Here is a 21,136-nt window from a genome sequence, read left to right as displayed (position 1 = left end):
CCCCCTCTTGTTTCTTGCCCCTTTCTCTTGCCACTAGCACCCTAAAATATAAAACACAAGAGAAATAGTATCTTGATTGCTTGTCAATGACTGCTTCTCATTGAAGACCAATAAATTATCATTAAACATGTGCTATTACTTTTCAGAAGGACAACCCTGTGAGTCTGTTTCAGCAGCATTAAAAAAGGTAACAAATAACATGGAGCTTTCATGGACTAGATCAGTGGTTTTCATCCAGTGTGCTGTGGCACCCTGGGGTGCCTTGAATGATGTTCAGGGGTGCCATGGGCAACCCTGGCCTCTGTCCTTCTTTCCTTCCCTCTCTCCTCTGATGCCCTCTCATGTCTCTGCCTCCCAAAGGCTTGCACAGCTGTTTGTTGCAGCAGCCCTGGCTATAAGCTCCACAGGTGAATGACTTATTTATTTGGTCCCCGGGACTCTCTTTAAGCCACACCCCTTCCCAGCCACACTGCACACCAGCATAGCTGCCAACTTTCAGATTTGAAAATAAGGGATCAGCAGCCTCACCTGTCCCTGGGACAGTTTACGGGATATCTATCTATGCTCACCAGGCCTGCTTTGGGTACTTTGGCCTGACTGGAATGTGTTCCTGAACTCTGATCGTGTCTCTTTGCTTGCCTGGATGGAAGACGGAGATGTATAGTTGTTGGCATCTGTCTGTCTATCTTAGGAGACAATGGAGTGTGCCTCTGAGGGTACAGTCAAACCTCTGTGTTAGCAGCACTGGAGTGATCTCCCTGTAGCGCAAGCCCAGACAGTGTGCATGGAGGTCCTGGGCTGCCCAGAAGACAAGACCCTCCTCTCAGCCTTCCTGATGTGGTCCAATGAAAGCAGAGCAAGACATTTGGCACCAGCTTGGCTGCAGGAATTGCCAGAAGGAGGCGTACAAGACACCATCCAACTGTCTTAGGGACTCCACTCCAGATTTGTGTAGGGTTCACTCCTTAGACTTTGGTTCTCCCAAAGATATTCCACAAGGTAACATTAACATTTTCCTTTCTTTCTTTGCCTGCTTTTGCCTCTGGCGGAAGAGGTCACTCAAAGGTTGTCTGGTAGGGAATGTGTCTCAGGCTGAAAAAGTTTCTCTTCCCCAGGACTAGTGTCAAAGTAGACTCAAACCATGCAGCTCTCTCTGGTGTGGTAATGACTAAGAGACCTGTACACAGTGGCGGAGGAACCCTCTCTGGCATCTGGGGCGGCGCAGCCTGTACAGACTGTGCATGTGCGGCAACCGTATGGGATGACGCACATGCACAGTCCGTACAGGATGCCACACATGCACAGTTTGTACGGGCTGCCGCTTGAGCAGCATCCCGTACGGACACCCATATGGACCATGCATACCCTCAGCCGCTCTACAGCTGGGGAGAGGCAGGGGCCATCTTGTCACCCCTCCCACAGTGGCACCTGGGGCGACCGCCCCCTCCGCCCCTTCCTCCGCCCCTGCCTGTACACCCTGTTTTTCTATAGTTTTAAAATTCAGCATCATTCATAACTGAGGCTGCAGTTATTTACGTATGTAGCCAGGAGTAAGTCCCATTAAACTTGGCGGGGCTTATTTCTGAAAAGACACATGCAGGATTTATCTGGCGCAAATATGACAGAACAATTCAAATTTGGATAAACTGTCTTTGAAATTTATGCCTGGATGCAAATTTGAGCTAGGTCGCTTCGCTGGAAATTCTGTCCCCATTTCAGCTCTGTTCCCTGATGTTCCCAGGGATCAGACGCGAGAAGGTGCTTCCCTTCTGATCTCTGGAGATAAAAAGAGCATCAGCTGCTACAATGCTTTACAACTCTCTGGGAGACCCAGAAACATCTGCTCTGCCTTTCTGATTATTCACAGAGGATATAAGCAGATGGTTCATTCATCCCCAAATAGAGGACTAAACAAATTCATACCTTAAGTCAGTCAGCAGGAAGCACCATTGACTGATCTTTTTTTCAGACAGCTGGAGTCTGTGCCTGTGGGGTTTTTTGGGGGGTGGGGTGGAATAGACTATATGCCTGAGCTGCCTTCTCATTCCTGGATCCAGCATGGATTCAATTCCTGGCTAGCTTCCTGCTGAAGTAATGGCCCAAGTATGGGTCATTAAGGTAACAAAGGAAGTGGCTCTGTGCCAGAAACCAAATGGGTTGGGCCCCCTTCCTCAGCTATCTGTTAGCTAGAAAAGCAAAAATCAGAGCTGAGGTGTGTGAGCTAGAAGTTAGAAGCTGCAGGCTGGGCAGCTGAGAGACAAAGCCAAGCCTGTTTTTTGGAGGGATCCAAGGCTGTGGCTATGGGAGAAGCAAGACCCTCTTGGGGTGTTAATGCTGTGAACCCCTCCACCGTAGGCTCATGTTGTGTATATGTGTAAATAAACCATGTATCATAAAGTCATGGCAGTCTCTGCTGTTGCTTGTTCCAAGGAAATTGAACCCTGGGTGAGAGCCTGGGACCCCAGGAATCTTACACTGCTCAGAGATTGGGTGGTGCATAACAATAATTTAACCATTCAGGGTAGACATGTATACATGTGCACTCTTAACTATGTGGGATGTGACACATAGATAGCAGTCAAGTAAAACATTCCTAGAGTGGACATGAAAGGGAAAGTTTGCTCCAGTCAGTGGAAAACTTCCTGTTTCTTCCTGAGCTGGGACAAACTTCCTCTGCATGTGACTAGAGGTGGACGTGATCTTACCTGCCCAGGTACCAGAAGGGGCAAGGCAGGTGCCACCTCTTTCTTTTCCATCCTGTTTCAATGAGTGAGCAGCAGTGACTGCCTGTCTGCAGTCACTGGGACTAACTCCCATATGGGGTAGTTCCATGTGTATACACTTTGTAACCTAAGTCTGCCTTCAGGGATCCATCTGTGAACTGAATGTGTGAGTAAACTTCTTTTATAATACTTTACACAAGATTGTGTCATGCCTATTCTTTCTAAGGGGGAGAAAAGGGGATTACCAGGAATCCTATATTGAGAAGCTTAAACAAGCTTGTAACAAGCTAACTGCTGTGTGTTCAAAAGGGGAATGTACTCTGCTAAGTAAAGGGACTTGCTAACGCAAGTTAGGAAGGATACTATTAAACAATATATCCTCTCCTGCCTCCCTGAACATTCCCACAAACTAAACCCCATAGAGCTGAGTGGGACTTACTCTCCTCGGAAAGTGTGCGTCGTGTGCATTGTCCAAAACAAAGTGGGTTTTTTTTCCACAAGAAGGCCCCACCTGCAATTTACATTTAAAGCAATATAATAACACCTTTAAGAGTCACAGTTTCACCCAAAGAATCATAGAAACTGTAAGGATTGTTAAGGATGCCAGTTGTTAGGAGACTTCTAGCCTCTTTGCAGTGCTACACTTTCCAGTGTTCCCTGGAAAGAATTTGTTGAGAATTGAATAATCGGTATTATGTGGCACCTGTAACACTGGCAGTTTTGTAGATTGAAGTGGTCCAGTGGGCATACTTGGGGCCAGGCAATCTCACGGCTAAACTGGTCCCAAATTATTAAGGGCTTTATATACTAATAGTGACACCTTGAACTTGGCCCAGTCACAAATCAGCAGCCCGTGCAAGTTCCCAAGAAAGGGTGTTTTATGCTTCCAAGGCCTCACCTCTGCCAGCAGTCATGCTTGCAGCATTCTGCACTAGCTGCAGCTTCTGGATCAAGCACGGTGGAAGAAGAGCAGGATCATGCCCAGTGACCACAGCCTCAAAATGATTGTTGGCCACACTCCAGTGGCCATGCACCTCATGTAACTGAAAGCATTCTATGCAGATATTTTTGGGACCCATGCGTTCTGCACTAACATTGCAGAAGTCCTTTGATTAAATCACCTTTCAATCAGCTGAAAGGCTCCTGTCCCTCTGTTTGCTTGCTTCCACTCTGTCTCTGTGACTTTGTTAAGATATTGTTCCATAGCCATTCATAAACGGAACCAAAGAAAAGTCCTGCCCATTTCCATACCTCCCCACATTTTAATAATTCACACCATCTTGTCAATTATTGACTGATGATGTACACATCCTTTGCTGCAATTGCAAAGGTCAATATCAATTTTACATGCATGACTTGAGAGTGACTAGGGCAAGGGAGTTTTACACAGAACAGTGGTTGCAGAACAGTTCACTTACAGTTCGGTTCTCCATTGTGATCTCGGCCATTTCTTCAGCATATGGTGTTGTATCCTACACACTTCAACATTTAATAGGGTGCTGAACTACGATGCACAACTTATATAGCCGACCCAGCACTTGGGTTTGTGAGGCATATGGCGAGTGCTCATGTTAATGCAAAAGTGAAGTGTAAAAATAGTACAATTAGCTAGATATTTCAAATGGAAGTTGTATGCAGATGGAAGCCTGCAAATCATTAAGAGAGACACATCTTGGATGTCGCAAATGAGGCTCACTGATGACAACAAAGCAACTCATTAGTACATTTGCATAATTGCATTCTTTATGGTTAATTTGGGATACTCAAACATCTTCTCAGATAATCTTTGCTGTACTGGCAAACAGGCAGATTCCCATTACTGACATTGTGGATGGCACCTTTAAAAGTTAACCCAAACCTCTTAGTCAACTTGATACTCATGAACACCCGGGTTAAATGTGAGAAGTTCTTTCAGAATTCAGATTTGCACGGAATGCGGATGTCACCAACAAAGTGAGAAGTAAAAAGAGGAACGGTGATTTTTTTTAAAAAATATAATATTTATTGATTTCATTTTTAATACAATATTTCAACATACCAATAACAAAACAAATAAATTCTTTGCTCTGCTGAGCTCGTGACTTCCCTCCATCCCTTCAACTGGTTTTTAATTTTCAAGTCTTTCTGTCGCACTTTATATCCTCCACTTCAGACCTTTATGTCCTTATAATCAACTCTGTCTCTATTGTCTAAAAAGTTTTAGAATTTACAATTTTGGGGGAAGGGTGAATTGAGGGAGCTGGGTATGTTTAGCCTGGAAAAGGGAAGCTTGAGAGGAGATGTGATAACTGTCTTCAAATATCTAAAGGGCTGTCACACAGAAAATGGAGCAAGGACCTCAGTCCCTGGGAGTTGTTTAGTTGTTTAGTCATGTCCGACTCTTCGTAACCCCATGGACCAGAGAATGCCAGGCACTCCTGTCTTCCACTGCCTCCCGAAGTTGGGTAAAACTCATGCTGGTAGCTTCAAGAACACTATCCAATCATCTCACCCTCTGTCGTCCCCTTCTCCTTGTGCCCTCAATCTTTCCCAACATCAGGGTCTTTTCCACGGAGTCTTCTCTTCTCATGAGGTGGCCAAAGTAATGGAGCCTCAGCCTCACAATCTGTTCTTCCAGTGAGCAATCAGGGCTGATTTCCTTAAGAATGGAGAGGTTTGATCTTCTTGTAGTCCATGGGATTCTCAAGAGTCTCCTCCAACACCATAATTCAAAGCATCAATTCTTCCGTGATCAGCCTTCTTTATGGTGCAGCTCCATACATCACTACTGGGAAAACCATAGCTTTAACTATACAGACCTTTTTTGGCAAGGTGATGTCTCTGCTTTTTAAGATTCTGTCTAGGTTTGTCATTGCTTTTCTCCCAAGAAGCAGGTGTCTTTTAATTTCGTGGCTGCTGTCACCATCTGCAGTGATCATGGAACCCAAGAAAGTAAAATCTCTCACTGCCTCCATTTCTTCCCCTTCTATTTGCCAGGAGGTGATGGGCCCAGTGGCCATGATCTTGGTTTTTTTTTATGTTGAGCTTCAGACCATATTTTGCACTCTCTTCTTTCACCCTCAATAAAAGGTTCTTTAATTCCTCCTCACTTTCTGCCATCAAGATTGTGTCATCTGCATTTCTGAGGTTGTTGATATTTCTATACTAAGAGACATAGTTACTTTTTTTTGCAGAGGGGGGAATCTTACATCCCTGGAGTCTTCTAGGCCACTTGTCTCAATGTTCCCCTTTCATTTAAATAACCCACTAAGTTTCTGGCCCTTTTACCTAAGGAAAGGTAGAGAGAAATGTGCAGTCTGAATACTACGCAACTGTTCATAAAGAAATAAATCTGTTTCTCCATTTCAGTTCTGGCCCAAGGATGCAAAAACAGTGGGATGACTGACGAGCGCTTGGCAACACACACTTAATCTTTGTGTCTCTGTGCTCTCCATTTCCTTTGCTCTGTACTTTCTCTAAATGAGATTCTAATTACCTTTGGGGAAGAAGGTAAAGCCTATTGCTATGCTTTACTAGGGATGTTCCTCATTCATTCATTCATTCATTCATTCATTCATTCATCCTTCCACCCATTCATTCATTAATTCATCCACCCATCCATCCATTCATTCATTCGTGAAGTTATGCTACTACTGAATGATCCAATAAGGTGCATGGCCATCTGACTGATTCAAATGGGTCTCAATGATTTGTGTATTCCACTGCTGTAAGGACAAAAATAAATAAATTCAACAGCCTATGGAAAATGTATTTAGAAAACCATATACAGTAATACCTCCGCGAACGCTCGCCCTGTCGACCATCCATTTCAGTGAACGTCCATGGCAATCCCAGAAGTACTGGAATGGGATACTTCTGGGTTTGCTGCTCGTGCATGTGCAGAAGTGCTAAACTGCGCTTTGCACATGTGCAGAAGTACAAACCACTCCGCATGTGTGCACAGAGCGGCTCTTTGTCGAGCATCCCTTTCGTTGAGCATCCGGGGCTCCGGAACGGATCTCGGACTCAAAACAAGGTACCACTGTACAGTCGTACCTTGGTTCTTGAACAGAATGCGTTCCCATTCGAAAACCAAGACACGGCTTCTGATTGGCTGCAGGAGCGTTCTGCAGCCAATCGGAAACCACGGAAGCCGATAAACTAACAGGAGGGATTCGAAAATGGCGAGACCAGAAATTCACGGAAGACTGGAGTAAATTTACGGACTATTTGAAAAGTATTTGTGAAGAATAGACGACGTTTGTAGGGTTGCAAGAAGTTTTGTGAGGAGTATTATTAGAAGTATTGTAAAAATGGACAAGGGGGAGGATGATTTGTTAAGAGATGTAAAGGCAATATAAAGTTAAGAAATGCATAAGAAGTGGTTAAAACGGTGGATCATCAGAGGTGCTGATGGAAGTCTAAAAAGATTGTATGTGATAAGTTTTGTGGTACATTTTATAATTAATATGTTAAAATCAATAAATATATATATATATAAAAAGGAAACCGTGGAAGCCATGCTGGATGTTCGGCTTCCGAAAATCATTCAAAAACCGGAACACTCACTTCCAGGTTTTGATCATTCAAGAGCTGATTTGTTCAGGAGCCAAGGCATTTGAGATCCAAGGTACAACTGTATATTGAAAAGAAATGGAAACTATTTGTGCATTGGTTACATTGTCCAGGAAGAAAATGTGCCAAACAGAAACCAAAAGTGACAGTTCTGATGTAACACTGCCATCTGCTGTTATTTTCCAAAATGCTTTCCTACTGTTTATTTAAAACGGTGCCGTTGTGCGCGAAACTCTGGATCATTTCACACTCATCAGGCAGAGGTAAGCTTGGGGTTCTGAGTAGGAAGCGTGAATATTTTGTGGTTCTCATGATGACAATAATAAGAATAATCTCGGAAGAGGCCTGCTGGACTTGGATCAAAGTTCCACCTAGCCTAAGGTAACCAGACGTCCCCGTTTCCTGGGGACAGTCCCCGGATTTACAAATCAGTCCCCATATAAAATCCATTGAAGTTGAAAAGTGTCCCCAGAATCATTGAAAAAAATCTGATAACCTTAATCTAGCCTAGAATTCTGTTTTACTTCCCATCAGCCCCAGCTGGTGCTTAGGGATGATGGAAGTTGTAATCCTACAATATTTGGAGGAACATAGGTTCACCTGCCCCCCCAAACACACACAAGCATTCACATAGCCATTGAAGAAGACTAAGAGGTTGCACACTTCCATCAAACATGGACCATAGACCCAAGGCTTTTTTGTCCAACGTTAATCCTGATCCAAGTTTCAAAGGATATTGTTATAGGATTTGGGAGTTGGCTTGGGTGAAATCTTTGGGCCCCCTCCTCTAAGCCTATGATTCTGCATTTGTAAAACGGGAGTCTGTAGTAGAAGGAACTGCTGAAATGGTCAGATCAATCTCTTTGTTAAGTTAATGGCCCTAGCTGAGCTTGTGAAGGAACCTTTATACATTTCTAAAGAGTTGGCCAAGAAACATGGTCATTGCTATGGAAACAACTTGCTAGGTCTCCACCTGCCTCACCTGGCTGGACATTACATCGTCCTAGAAGTGGGTCAACAATAGAACAGGGGCTAATCTGGGAAATGGATGGAGTATGCATGCATTGACCAGGTGTTGAAATTTTGTGCCCCTAACAATTTTGCATCTGGGGCAACTGCTTTTGTGCGCCCCCCCCCATAGTATGCCACTACCTGCGCTCACCTACTGCAGTCCTCCACCCCATATTCCATACTGTTTTGAAGGGTTTCCCAACCTTATGGGTATGTGGCAGTCCTGTAGATTTGGGTGAGGGGGAAGAAGAGAACAGAAATGAGCAAAAATTAGGTACCCTGCCTAGTGTGGGAAGGTTTACTTTAGCAGAGTTAAACAATCCCCTTTTATAAGTTTATGCAGTGATCAGCTTGTTGCTGACTCGTCTGAGTTCTACTAATAAAGATGTCTTCCTGGTTAAAAATCCATTCTGTAGGAATGTTGCACTTGACGGCACTTTAGCACCCCACACTTAGCTCATATGCACATACTTCAAAATAAATTTTGCATAAAGCAGATTAGTGAGCATTTCTTTCTAAGCCATCTTGAAATGGTAAGCTTTTACACAACCCTCCCACATTAATAAAATAACTATTATCATCTAAGCTATCAAATATATATTTTAATGTGTTAGATGTGTTTGACTAAAGTGCATTCAATATTCAGTCAATTAACTATATTTGATTGGCCAAATAGTTTTGTTGGAAATATTGTAAGATGGCACAGATGTTTGGTACAAATTTATTTCCCAATCCAGTTGGCATGTATTTAATTTTGCACACAGCTCCTACAGAGAGTTAAAATATGCTGTTACTGGAAAAGTATAATAGTCTTTCTACATGAATTTTACTTCTATTTTGTGAACCCAGCAGCTTTTTCCCTTTTGGTAAACAAACAAACAAACACAGCTATAATTAATGAGCAGTGGAATGTAATTACAGTAATCAGACTCACAAAATTTTTTCATGCTGCCACTAATTCTTACACACATACACACACGGCTGGATTTAGGTTTGATGAGGCCCTAAGCTACTGAAGGTAATGGGGCCCTTTATATGTCCAGCTGTCCTTTGTCAACAACAAATTGTCGTTTTTGTGTGTGTTGAATATATGCTATATGGTAATTTATGGACCTAATAGGTATCTAAAGCCATTTGCACATAACAAATAGGAGCCTACACAACACAAAACAAAACACTGTTGCTGTATGTAGGTTTTATTTTATTTGTTTTTTATCTTATATTTTGGAAATGTAGATCCAGGTCTTTTTTTCTTTAAATTTTTTTGGGGGCCCCAACAGAGTGGGACCCTAAGCCAGTGTTTCCCAAACTTTTTTGGGCAACGGCACACCTGTTTACTGAAAAAAAATCTCGCGGCACACCACCATTAAAGCCCCGCCCCGTGACGTCAGCGCGCAGCGTCACGCCGGGAGGGACGCACGAAAGTGAAAGTTTTTTCCCTCCCCCCTCAGTCCCTCGCTCGGAATTCAGCTCGTTTGGGGCATCGCTCCGGCCTCTCCCTCTCCCGCCGCGCAGGAGCGATGCCTCTCTCTGGCTCTCCCTCCGCGCAGGCTGAGGGAGGGAGGGAGGTGCGCGTGTGACCCGTCTCTGCTGGGAGACCAAACCCAGCGAGGCAGAGTCGCGCGGAGGCGCCCAGGCAGCGCTGCCGGCTGCGAGGAGGAGCGCCAGGCAGCAGCAGGAGGCGCGGCCTCTCCTCGCCGCCGCCGCCCCACCTCTCGCCGCCCGACTCGCCCGCCTCCCTCCAGGCATCTCGCGGCACACCAGCCGATGTCTCACGGCACACTCGTGTGCCGCGGAACACCGGTTGGGAAACACTGCCCTAAGCTATAGCTTGTTTAGCTTATATGTAAATCCGACACTGCACACGAGAGAGAGAGAGAGAGAGAGAGAGAGAGAGAGAGAGAGAGAGAGAGTAATAAGTAGTCTATAAACCGTAGAGACAAGTAACAGAATTGTAGCCAACTGTAGCCTCACTGAAATTATTAAACTAAAGCTAGACATGGCTATGGGACTACTTTGAGTCAGAACTGGTTGCTGGTTCATTTCTGGGCCCAATTCAAGGGGCTTATGTTAGTGTTTAAAGGCCCTGATTGAGGGGGGGAAGGACTGGACTTTGAAGACTGCGAGGGCTTTGGCGGGACACCAGATCATTCTTCTACGAATAATTATAATTAATTGTTTGTTTGGGTGTGGAGGGGAGAATTTGGAGGCCTGCCAGGGCATCCACAGGATGCTCGGTGACTCCCTGCCTGAAATCGAAAGTGGAATTTTACATCTGCAATCAGAAGAGTTGAGAACAAAGAGAGAGATCTCTCCAGAGTAACTTCGAGTCAACAAAGCCGAAAGGCACAAAGGGATCAGGAATAACCCACATGGACATAATGATATTAGATAAAAAATTAAAGAAACTAGTGATGGAAATTAAAACCTCACCCAAGAAGAAGAAAGGAGAACTTCACTTGCGAATTTACAAATTATTATATGAGTTAATGCAAAATGAAGTTAGTTGTAGCTGCGGTATAAGGGATTTTATCAAGAATGGATTGTATTTGGTTTGAGCAATAATCTGGAGGCAGAATTAAAGGGAATAAGACCCTGTACTACAGTACGTGGGAAGCCACACAAAATTTATAATTGACTTTGTAACTGATTTGTATTTGAATTGGTATTGCTATTTGGTGTTACCATAATATGGCGCATATTGTATTTTTGTAATTGAAATTAATAAAAATTATTTAACAAGTAAAGGCGTACAGAGATGGTGCCTGTCTAACGTCAGTAGACAGGGTATTCCAAGTGTATAGCATAATTTAAGCTAGCTTGCTTTACACTAGCTTCTTCTGCAAAATGGAAGGCTTAATTTTTACTTTATTCCAAGTAGCCCTTTGCTTCTTTAGCTCTTTTTAAATGAGCTTCTAGTGAGAGCTTTCATAACTTTTTTTTAAAAAATTATCCCGCTGTAGATACAGAAATAAATTATTCAAATTGTAATTCTCCCCATGCACTTTAAATAGCTCACGACAGGCAAGGTTGTATTGTCCCTAACAATATGTCACCACTTTATTAACATCTTCGACTGAGCGCTGTTCTTCTCTTTAATTGCACAATAGGTCATCTGGTCCCATAAGGCCGTATTCTGCTAGCTTTGTGTATGCTTCAAAATATCGTCGTGCTTTATAAGTGAAACTGAAATCCTCTCAAGAGCTCAGGCCATGGACAGCACCAATTAGTGGGAATGTTTGAACATTTGACTCCTCAGCGGTACAAAATTCCAAAATAAATTGACTCAAAATGAAGGTTCAATCCAGACATCTTCCATGTTTGGGCTCTTCTCCACGCATACAATGAAAACATGGGCAATGTCAGTCTCTGCCCTGCCCTCTGTGCAGTGGTGGCGTTAGCTGCATGGGTGCCCAGAGCGGCAGCCATGCCATGCACCTGGGGTGGGAGTGGGGTGAGCTGCGGGGGGTGAGTGGGCGAGGCAATCCACTGCACACGGCAACAACGGGGCGATCTGCTGTGTGTGGCTGGGCCATCCACTGCATGCAGTGGCAGCAGCCCAAGCCGCCGCGCACGGGGTTGGTAGGGTGAGCCCCCCCGTGTGTGCCTTTTTGCCACCCCCCTCATGGATGACACCCAGGATGGCCCACCCCCTTCCTACGCCCCTGCTTCTGTGCACCAAAAGGTGCATTTGCAATGTGTATTTACCTCTACAAGTCTCATTCCGTGCCCAATAAGCATGGGACGCCTTTGCCCAGTGGTGCTGCAGCCCATAGATTGCAGCAAAATTCCATGAAGCCCTTGCAAGGGGGGGGGGAGCCTATACAGTGGTACCTCGGGTTAAGAACTTAATTCGTTCTGGAGGTCTGTTCTTAACCTGAAACTGTTCTTAACCTGAGGTACCACTTTAGCTAATGGGGCCTCTTGCTGCTGCTGTGCCACTGCCACACGATTTCTGTTCTCATCCTGAAGCAAAGTTCTTAACCTGAAGCACTATTTCTGGGTCAGCGGAGTCTGTAACCTGAAGCGTCTGTAACCCAAGGTACCACTGTATAAACCTGCTTTCCCTGGAGCTCAGGGCCATTTTGCCTTGAGCGCTTCCCACATGCCCACCTTTGGGTTAGGAGCCTTCGCTGAGCAATGTTGGGTTGCTGGCTGACAGAACCAGAAAGGATTTTTTCCCCTTTCAACCTGATTGGTACATGGTTGGCCCCCCCCCTTTTCCCTCCATGAAATTACTGCTTTCCTTTGTTAGATGGAAGAATGTTGTTTGTATGAGGGTGGAAATGGTGTTGGGCAGGATCAATATAGTACAGGGCCCCCTGAAAAGGGGCCTGGGGGGAGGATTGACCATGGCACCCCCAAGCTCAGGTTGGGGTATCTGCCTGGTTGGAATCTGCACCCTGGTCCAGTGAGACCTTGTTTGCTTGGCTTACACCATGGTAAGGTTCAGCATTTGCTGACTCCCATGCCATGCCATAGCCTGCCTGCTGTTGCGTGGCGAGTTCCCGCCTCCCCCTGGTAGAAATAAAGACACATGACACAAATATTTAGGTTAATGGGCAAAAAATGGCCACAACTTTATTGGTTACAGGAATGAGCGGTATTGGCCTAGGCATTGGTCCTAACCAACTATCCGGCTTCAGCCCGATTGCTTGAAGACCGGGAAGGGTTAACCACCAGTAGGGGGAGTCCTGCTGATGCACATCAACTAGGAACTCCCCCGGGGTCACTGCTCGGGGGCGTGCCTTAGGCCCTCACCTCCATAGGCTTCGGACGGGGCACGCCCCCCGGAATCCTTTACCGGACTACCCTTTGATATTCGGGGAGGTGATGGCGCTTCCTCCCCACCTCATCTACATGACAATATCCCTACCAATACCTAACTGCCAATGCCGAGGAAGTTGTGACAATTTGCTACGAGGTAGGCGAAAAACCAAGTGGCTGATGCCAGTTTGCCAAGTGGAAAAAATTCCTACCAGGCCCCTTAACGGCGACCAGCCGAGGTCCATAGCAAGGTCAAAAGGAAAACCTAAAGGGTGGGAGGGTGGGAAACCTGATGAGGTGAGACGGCAAAAGAGGGAGATCCCTGGCCGTGTCATTGTGATATTGTGCAAGCCACGCCCCCCCCAGGGGATGACGCGGCCAGGGATCCCCTCAATCGCGCGGGGGCTGAGAGCCAGCCCCTGTGCACGTGGAGAGGGCATGAAGCCCGCACCTCCACCTCCTCTCGAGTTCAGAAGTGGTTTTGTCAATAAATATTTGGCCTGATTTTATCCCATCACCATTGTACAGTCTGGATATTTTGCTGCTCTCATGGGGCACATAATGCGCCTGCCTGTTCAAGTGTATGCTTGTAGGTGATGCTCCACACAGCTGAAAGCCCATAAAAAGGTTATCCTCGAGGGAATGTGGTCCTTGGGGTGAAAAATGTTCCCCAGGCCTAAGATTTTAGGCCCTAATCCTTCCTTCTGAATTTACTAGTTTACTACCTGCAGGGAATTTTACACAATGAATAATGCAAACACCACCTCTGCCATGGAGCTCACTGGAGACTTTCAGATTGCTACAGACTCTCAAGCCTAAACTACCATACTCTTGCCCTTCCACGAATCTTTATGGAATCTTCATCTGATCTATAGGAAAAGGCTGTGAGCACTGTCATTTTAGTCCAGCACAATGCTTGAGCAGTTATACCTCACCATAGTCTGCCTATTAAAGTGTGAGCAAAGGACTGATGCATTCAGAGCTGCCTGTTACTCATTTCCTTTGAGTCATGCATCCAAGCTTAAATAACATATAGCAGCCATAAATACATTGTCTCTGCATGGAATCATCCTAGATTTGGCTGTTTATGGCCTTGTTTCGCTTTTCCGCTAATGCTTCTTTCCTTCTCAGCATGAGTTCAGCTGGTAATAAGGAGATTCTAATTGAATTTGCGTGGTTTTATATATGTAATTAAATAACGCCAGGTTTCATATTCCCTTCGTTGTCTCATTTACACGACTGGAGTTATTTCACTGCCTGGCCAATATTTTTCTTCTAATGGTAGAATAGTACAGGCAACATTTTCACAGGACTGCTAACTTGTGGAGAGTCGCAGCCCTTGAACATTCAACTGGAAGGTAAGGATAGAGGTTCAGACGGAGTGGGGGATTATTGCTTAGGGTAGATTCTCATGTGGAAAATTCTTAAAACAGGGATTCTCAAACTCTGGGGAAGAAAACACCAAGAAGGCAGCTTATCCTTAGGCTGATGGAACATTCCTTCTTTCAAAAACTCGGAGAGTCTGAATGGCTCCTGGCACAGACCCGCCTTGATCCACATTGGATTGGTAGGAATGAAGGGCTCTCCTGTGCCCCTATCACCCCACCTTACAGGGAATGGTCTGAACAGGAGGATTAGGAAGTGTATTCTCAGTCAGTTCAGCTTCTCTCTGAAGAGGAGGAGGTGGAAGATTCGCCCCTCTTGTCTCCAACAGTTTCAGTAGGAGGGAGAGACAAGGACGCTGTACAGCTCCAGCAGGAGTTGCCTAGTTATGAGATAGTGGAAGAAGAGGGGGAAGGGAGGGAACAGCCAGCAGAGACCACCCCAGAGAGCCTGGGCAATCCCCCCTCCCCTCGGGCTTGTAGGTCACTCCATGTTAGAGAACAGAGAATGAAGAGGGGTGGGGCTTCCTGTACGCACCCAGGATGTTGCTGGGAATGGAAGAGGAAGGGCCCAGAGTAGACAACCGCTCTCTTTGTGAAGGGTCATGGATTTGTGTTTTGCAACCAGGTGACTGAATAAAAGGACTATAAAATACAACTGCGTGTTGTTCTTGCCTGTGAAGTTACTGGGGAAGGAGAGGACTCCATGCTTGACACCATCCAGATTTGGAAAGTACCGGTACAGGAAGAGTGGCTACTTAGTTTCCATACAGGGATGAGGAACCTTTTCTATCCTGAGAGCCACACTGCCTTGATGGTGCTTACACTGCTCAGTCATATTCTGCTGTTTGCCTGCTCATGGTAATCCTATACCCACTTGCTTTTGAGGAGACATGTATGGGATTACACTGCTAGGGCTGTTGCTGACCAAGTTCTACTCAGAGTAGAACCACTGAAATGTAATGGAACCAAGGATGCCAAGTCCATTAATTTCAGGGGGGCAATTCTGAGTAAAACTTATGTTGGATACAGCCATTTGTCTTTGCAGTTCCAGATGTAGATCCTCTCTTCCGCAGCTTTGTCTCCAGGGTCCACAGTGAGTGACACTTGATTGTGTACTATGCAGTGAAACATCAAGCGACTTTTTTTGGGCATAGACTTCTCTGTATCTCTATGTCTTTACGATGCCACGGGGCATTTTCTGTTTATGTATTTGTGAGCACATGTGTATTAGGAGCTGGAAGACAAAAAGATCTTCACTAGAAGAGGAAGACGCAATGCTATTTTGGGATGAGGAATGACTTCTTCTCCCCGGGGTCATGTATAATGTATATATAGTAAATTATCTGCAGTAATATCAATCAGCCCTCTGGGGGGCAGGGGCTAGTGTATCCTCATATTTATTCTATAGCCTAATGAGGCACAAGCAAGAGCTTTTTTGTATTTCTGAATGTTAAATATCAAAACATGCCCTGGAAAGTTGAAAGTTCCATATATTTTTTCCTGGTGCTTCAGCTCCTTCGTGCCCCAAGAAGGCAGGAAGCTTGGACTCAGCTTTTTCAGTGCTTCCTTTCACCTTTGTTACATTTACCTCTTCTGCGAATCTCATTTTTTTCTTGCTCAGCAGAGAATGACAACAGGCTTCAAATATTCATGATCCCTCTTACACGATATGCAAGAATGTTTGAGGCCTGCTGACTGTCACTCGAAAGAGAAAAGATTCTTAGCGAGAGAAGTGCTAGGATTCTTTTGTTTTCCAGGGGCAAAGAGGGTTGCTACTTATTCATCATTCTTGGAGGTGGTTTGCACTTTTGGGAGGTTTTTTTTCATTTTGGTAAAGTTTGTTCATACCGACTTCAGCAAATGCAAAAGTTCTGCGTCCCAACTTATTCCCCACTTCATTCTGCTAGCCAATAGAGCAGGCCTAGTAGAAGATCAACCCTTCTTGCCTTTGCGAACATGAGAACATAGGAAGTTGCCTTATATTGAGTCAAGTCATTGGTCCATCCAGCTTGGTGCTTTGTGCACTGCCTGGCAGTAGCTGGCCAGAGTTTCCAGACTCTTTCTCAGCCCTACATGGAAGTGAGCCCTATTTGGGACCTTCTCCAGGCAAGGTAGATGCATTACCACAGAGCTATGGTTCTTATGAGACGTGGGTGGCGCTGTGGGTAAAACCTCAGTGCCTAGGACTTGCTGATCGTAAGGTTGGCGGTTCAAATCCCCGTGGTGGGGTGAGCTCCCGCCATTCGGTCCCAGCTCCTTGCCACCTAGCAGTTCGAAAGCACCCCTAAGTGCAAGTAGATAAATAGGGACCGCTTACCTAGCGGGAAGGTAAACGGCGTTTCCGTGTGCGGCGCTGGTGCTGGCTCGCCAGCGCAGCTTAGTCATGCTGGCCACGTGACCCGGCTCCCGGCCTCTAGAGCGAGATGAGCGCGCAACCCCAGAGTCGGTCACGACTGGCCCGTTCGGGCAGGGGTACCTTTGCCTTTATGGTTCTTTCAGGTTTAGAAGCAAATTAAATCCTGGACATTTAGTCTACAAGGAGTTCCATGACAGTTTACAAAGTTAAAACTATTAAAATAAGGTAAGATTATGTGAAGAGTAGGCCATGACAGTGGTCACAATAAAGCCTCATTTGAACATTATGCTAAGCTATGGTTTACTGTTAAATGAAGAAGCTTACTGTTAAATGAAGAAGCCCTCCATCTCTTTGTCCACTATATGCACAAAGACGAGTTTGGAAGCTTCTGCTTCTGCTTTTGTCTTTTTATAATTTTAACACAAAACTCAGATTGGGACAAAGTGTGGTTAGTCTTAACTATGGTTTACTGATGTAAGTCAACTCCAAATCTTAGTTCTTGAAACTGACTTTTTCCAATAAACAATGGTTAATAATTCTTGGGATTTTGATTTAGTGCCAAAGTGCAGTTTAAAACAGAAATGAAAGTTTGGCTGAGTTGAAGGATTACAGGGTAGAGTACAAGAGTTTGTTCTTCATGTAACAATAAACCATAGTTGAGCATTATGTCCGAATGAAGTTTCAGGCTTTGATATGGTAAATAGCTAGACTGTCCTTAATCTGACCAATTAAATGATGGCAGCCCTGAAAGCAAAAGTTTCATCTATCTGACATATTAGTCAAATAACATTCTTTTTATAAATAGTGATTAGTCTGGACAATCAAGTTCTATAGAGAAAAGTCTTATTGCAGAGATGGAATCCAACAGGATGCAAACACCAGAAAATGTCAGAAGAAACACATGAATTTCCAAGATTCTGTGAGAATGTTGGGGTACATTTTAAGAATAAGAAACCATGCAAGAATTACAGGAAAAAGTCACAATGGGATGGGATTTTTCTATATTTAAAAACAACAACAACTCTTCCACAGGACACAAGTCAGTCAGGTATAAGCACTTTGATTCCTTGAGTGTTTAACTCCAATGAAAATCTACGAGGCCAAAAAGCATGGCTGAATTCCCACACTGGAAGAATGGCAGATGAAGGTGATGGACTATATGGAATTGGCAGAAATGACTGGCAGAATTCGTGACCAGGGAGAAGAGTCGGTGGAAGAAGATTGGAAGAAATTCAAAGACTACTTGCAGAAATACTGTAAAATTAAGGAAAGTTAAAATGATGTTGGATGGAAAATAAGTGGTATTGGTAAAAAGTTTTTTAAGAGCATGCAAGTATGGATTGTTAACACTTAAAAATATATATTTACAATAGGTGATGACACAGAGTCATGGAAAATGACAGAGGGTAAGGATTTGCTGAAAGGTCTTTCTAAATGGGAATACAAAAGGGGAGGTGTGAGGAAGTCAAAGATTCAAGGTAATGAGATAAAGGACGACTTAATTTTAAACTTTCTATGTTTGTTTTTTCTTTTCTTTCTTTCTTTCTTTCTTTCTTTCTCTTGTTCATATAATTTTTTCTCGACGTGTGTTCTTTCTTTTTTATTCTACTTTCTATCCTTTTTAAATTGCTATTTATGATTTGTATGAATTGTATTGTATAACTCTATGTTTACTTTTAAAATCTTAATAAATATTACTTATTTTTAAAAAAGCATGGCTGAATTATCCCTTCGTTGTTTATATTCACCATAAGTATTAAAGAAAGAAGCTCCAAATTCTTCAAGGCATTTCATTCCAAGTTCAAGTAGTCTTAATATCAGTTGTGTGATTAAAATGCATATTTACCTATTACTGGCAGAAATGAGGAGCCATCTCTTCTTCTTTAAATAGTTTCTCTCTCTCTGTGAGGAAAATAACGGCAGCAATTGAAACAAATGAGACCATAAGCAGCCTTGCATCTGTGCTGTTATGATAATACAGCCCTTCAGAAATCCATAGCATAGCGACTCTCCTATCATTGTACAGCACCAATGAATTAAAATAATTGTTTTCTTCCACAGTGCTTCCCTCACATGCTTAAGCTTCTGAGAGCCATTTTAAACTTCAAAAGCCAAAATGGAGACACATTTAACTTTGTTTAAACAACAGCCTAAGTGCCGTGCAACGCAATTATATAAAGTTCAGTTTCCTGCAGAGATGATCCATGTTCCTCTCAAGAGTTGCTGGTAAAAACAAGAACAACAAAAATAACATCACTACAAGGGGGAAAGGATTTTTAGAGCCACAGGTGGGTAATTTTTAAAAATGACATAAGATCAGAGAGCTGTGGAGTTTCATATATTTGGTGTTTTGTGTCAGAAAGAGCCCAAGGACAGAATAATGTTGTCTTGTTTTGCTTTTTACAGATGCAGAAAAACTACAGGCAAGAGTGAATCAGTACAAAAACCTGGCTTCTGTTCCATACATACATAAGAACAAGAAGGCCTGTCTAATTCAGAATTCTGTTCTCGAGGCCAATCAGGCGCCCATGGGATGCCTGGAAGCAAAATATGAGCATAAGAGCACTTGTGCCCAGGCACCCCAGCAACAGATTTACAGAGGCCTCGTGCATCTAATTATGGACACAGAATACAGGCATCATGCTGGGTAACCCCAATAGCTTCATCCTCCATGAACTTGTCTACAACTCTTTTGAAGCCACTCATCACAACATCTTCGGATAGAAAATGCCATAGTTTAACCAAGAGAAGAATTGCCGGCAGAAGCAGCTCTATTAGCTTCCTAGCGGAAAGGTTGCAAGGCAGCTGGGAGGCTGGCACTCTTGCCAGTGTGTTTACCCCAGTATGGTTTATTGAGACTTTTCATATACAACGCAATAAACAAAACAAATGAATCTAAACCAAAACAGAAAAAAGAAAGAGGAAGAAGACTGGAGAGTCCTCTCTCACAGGTAGATCTTAGCCCTTGTCTCACATAGAAAGAGGTGGCTCCTCCCAGATCTCAGCTAGGAGCTTCCCAATTCTTCTCCCAGCCTCCCAGCCTGGGAGATCTTCCCTTCCCAATCCCTTTTCCTTCTAGCTGTGGTTTTTCATTCTAACCTAGGAGAAATTTACTTCCATTTCCTCTTCTTCCCTTCTTTTTCCAACAGTGCTGCCAGAGATTTGGTGGCTTTCCCCTCAAAATTCACTTCAAATTATACGCAGAGTCCTTTCTCAACTCTGTCTCTGTCAGCTGAGGGTATTTCTTTACCATTTGGCTGTTTCATTCTTCCAGGTACCTATGTGGAAGTTCTCTCCATTTCATCATCCACTGCATCCAACTCTAGCATCCCACTCTCGTGTCCTGGCAGTCTTCAATCTATATCATTTTCTAAGAGTTCTGTCTCAGCAACATCTTGTCCATTTTGGTTTGCCATTTTATGCATCACAGCTTTGAATTCTTTCAATAGTTCATCCAGCAGTTGCTGCACAATGCCAACTGTCAGTGGGGTGTCCAACACTATTTTTTGCCACACTGTTTTTGAACTCTTACAGTCTTTGCTGATCTAAAGCACATTCCTTGAATTCCTTTGTCACAGTGACATATTTGTGTAGTTTCACTTTGCCATCTGCACATTCACCAGTAAGGCAGAGTATTATAAATAAAATGACCCATCTGCCGGGAAGATAATACAGCACTTCCCTGCCTGGCAAGCCATTTCTGATTAACAGTGGTGCAGCTATGTAGTTTTAGATCAGGGATGGGGAATCTCATGCTCAGCAGCTGAATGTAGTGCTCCAGGCTTTTCCTTTTGGCCTTTGGGATTATCCCCAAGCCACAGTCCTGATCCTCAAACCATAGCCCTTGCCAGCCTCCTTGAGTGCTTTTGCCCAGCTGTAATGTGCTCTTGGGGATGCGGTGGCACTGTGGGTTAAACCACAGAGCCTAGGACTTGCCGATCAGAAGGTCGGTGGTTCAAATCCCTGCGACGGGGTGAGCTCCCGTTGCTCGGTCCCTGCTCCTGCCAACCTAGCTGTTCGAAAGCACGTCAAAGTGCAAGTAGAAAAATAGGTACCGCTCTGGCGGGAAGGTAAATGGCATTTCTGTGCACTGCTCTGGTTCACCAGAAGCAGCCGGCCACATGACCCGGAAGCTGTACGCCGGCTCCCTCGGCCAATAAAGCGAGATGAGCACCGCAACCCCGGAGTCGGTCACGACTGGACCTAATGGTTAGGGGTCCCTTTACCCTTTACCTTAATGTGCCCTTGAGTGGTGTAATGTGCCCTTGCCTGCCAGGATGAATGATGGAAAAATGTATGTGTATGTGAGTGATTAGAATCACTGGCTTTTGTGTGGTCTA

The sequence above is a fragment of the Podarcis liolepis genome (assembly GCF_965112155.1).
Source record: "Podarcis liolepis genome assembly, chromosome: 8".
In the NCBI taxonomy this organism is placed as follows: domain Eukaryota; kingdom Metazoa; phylum Chordata; class Lepidosauria; order Squamata; family Lacertidae; genus Podarcis; species Podarcis liolepis.
Note: the sequence above shows the minus strand (reverse complement) of the source record.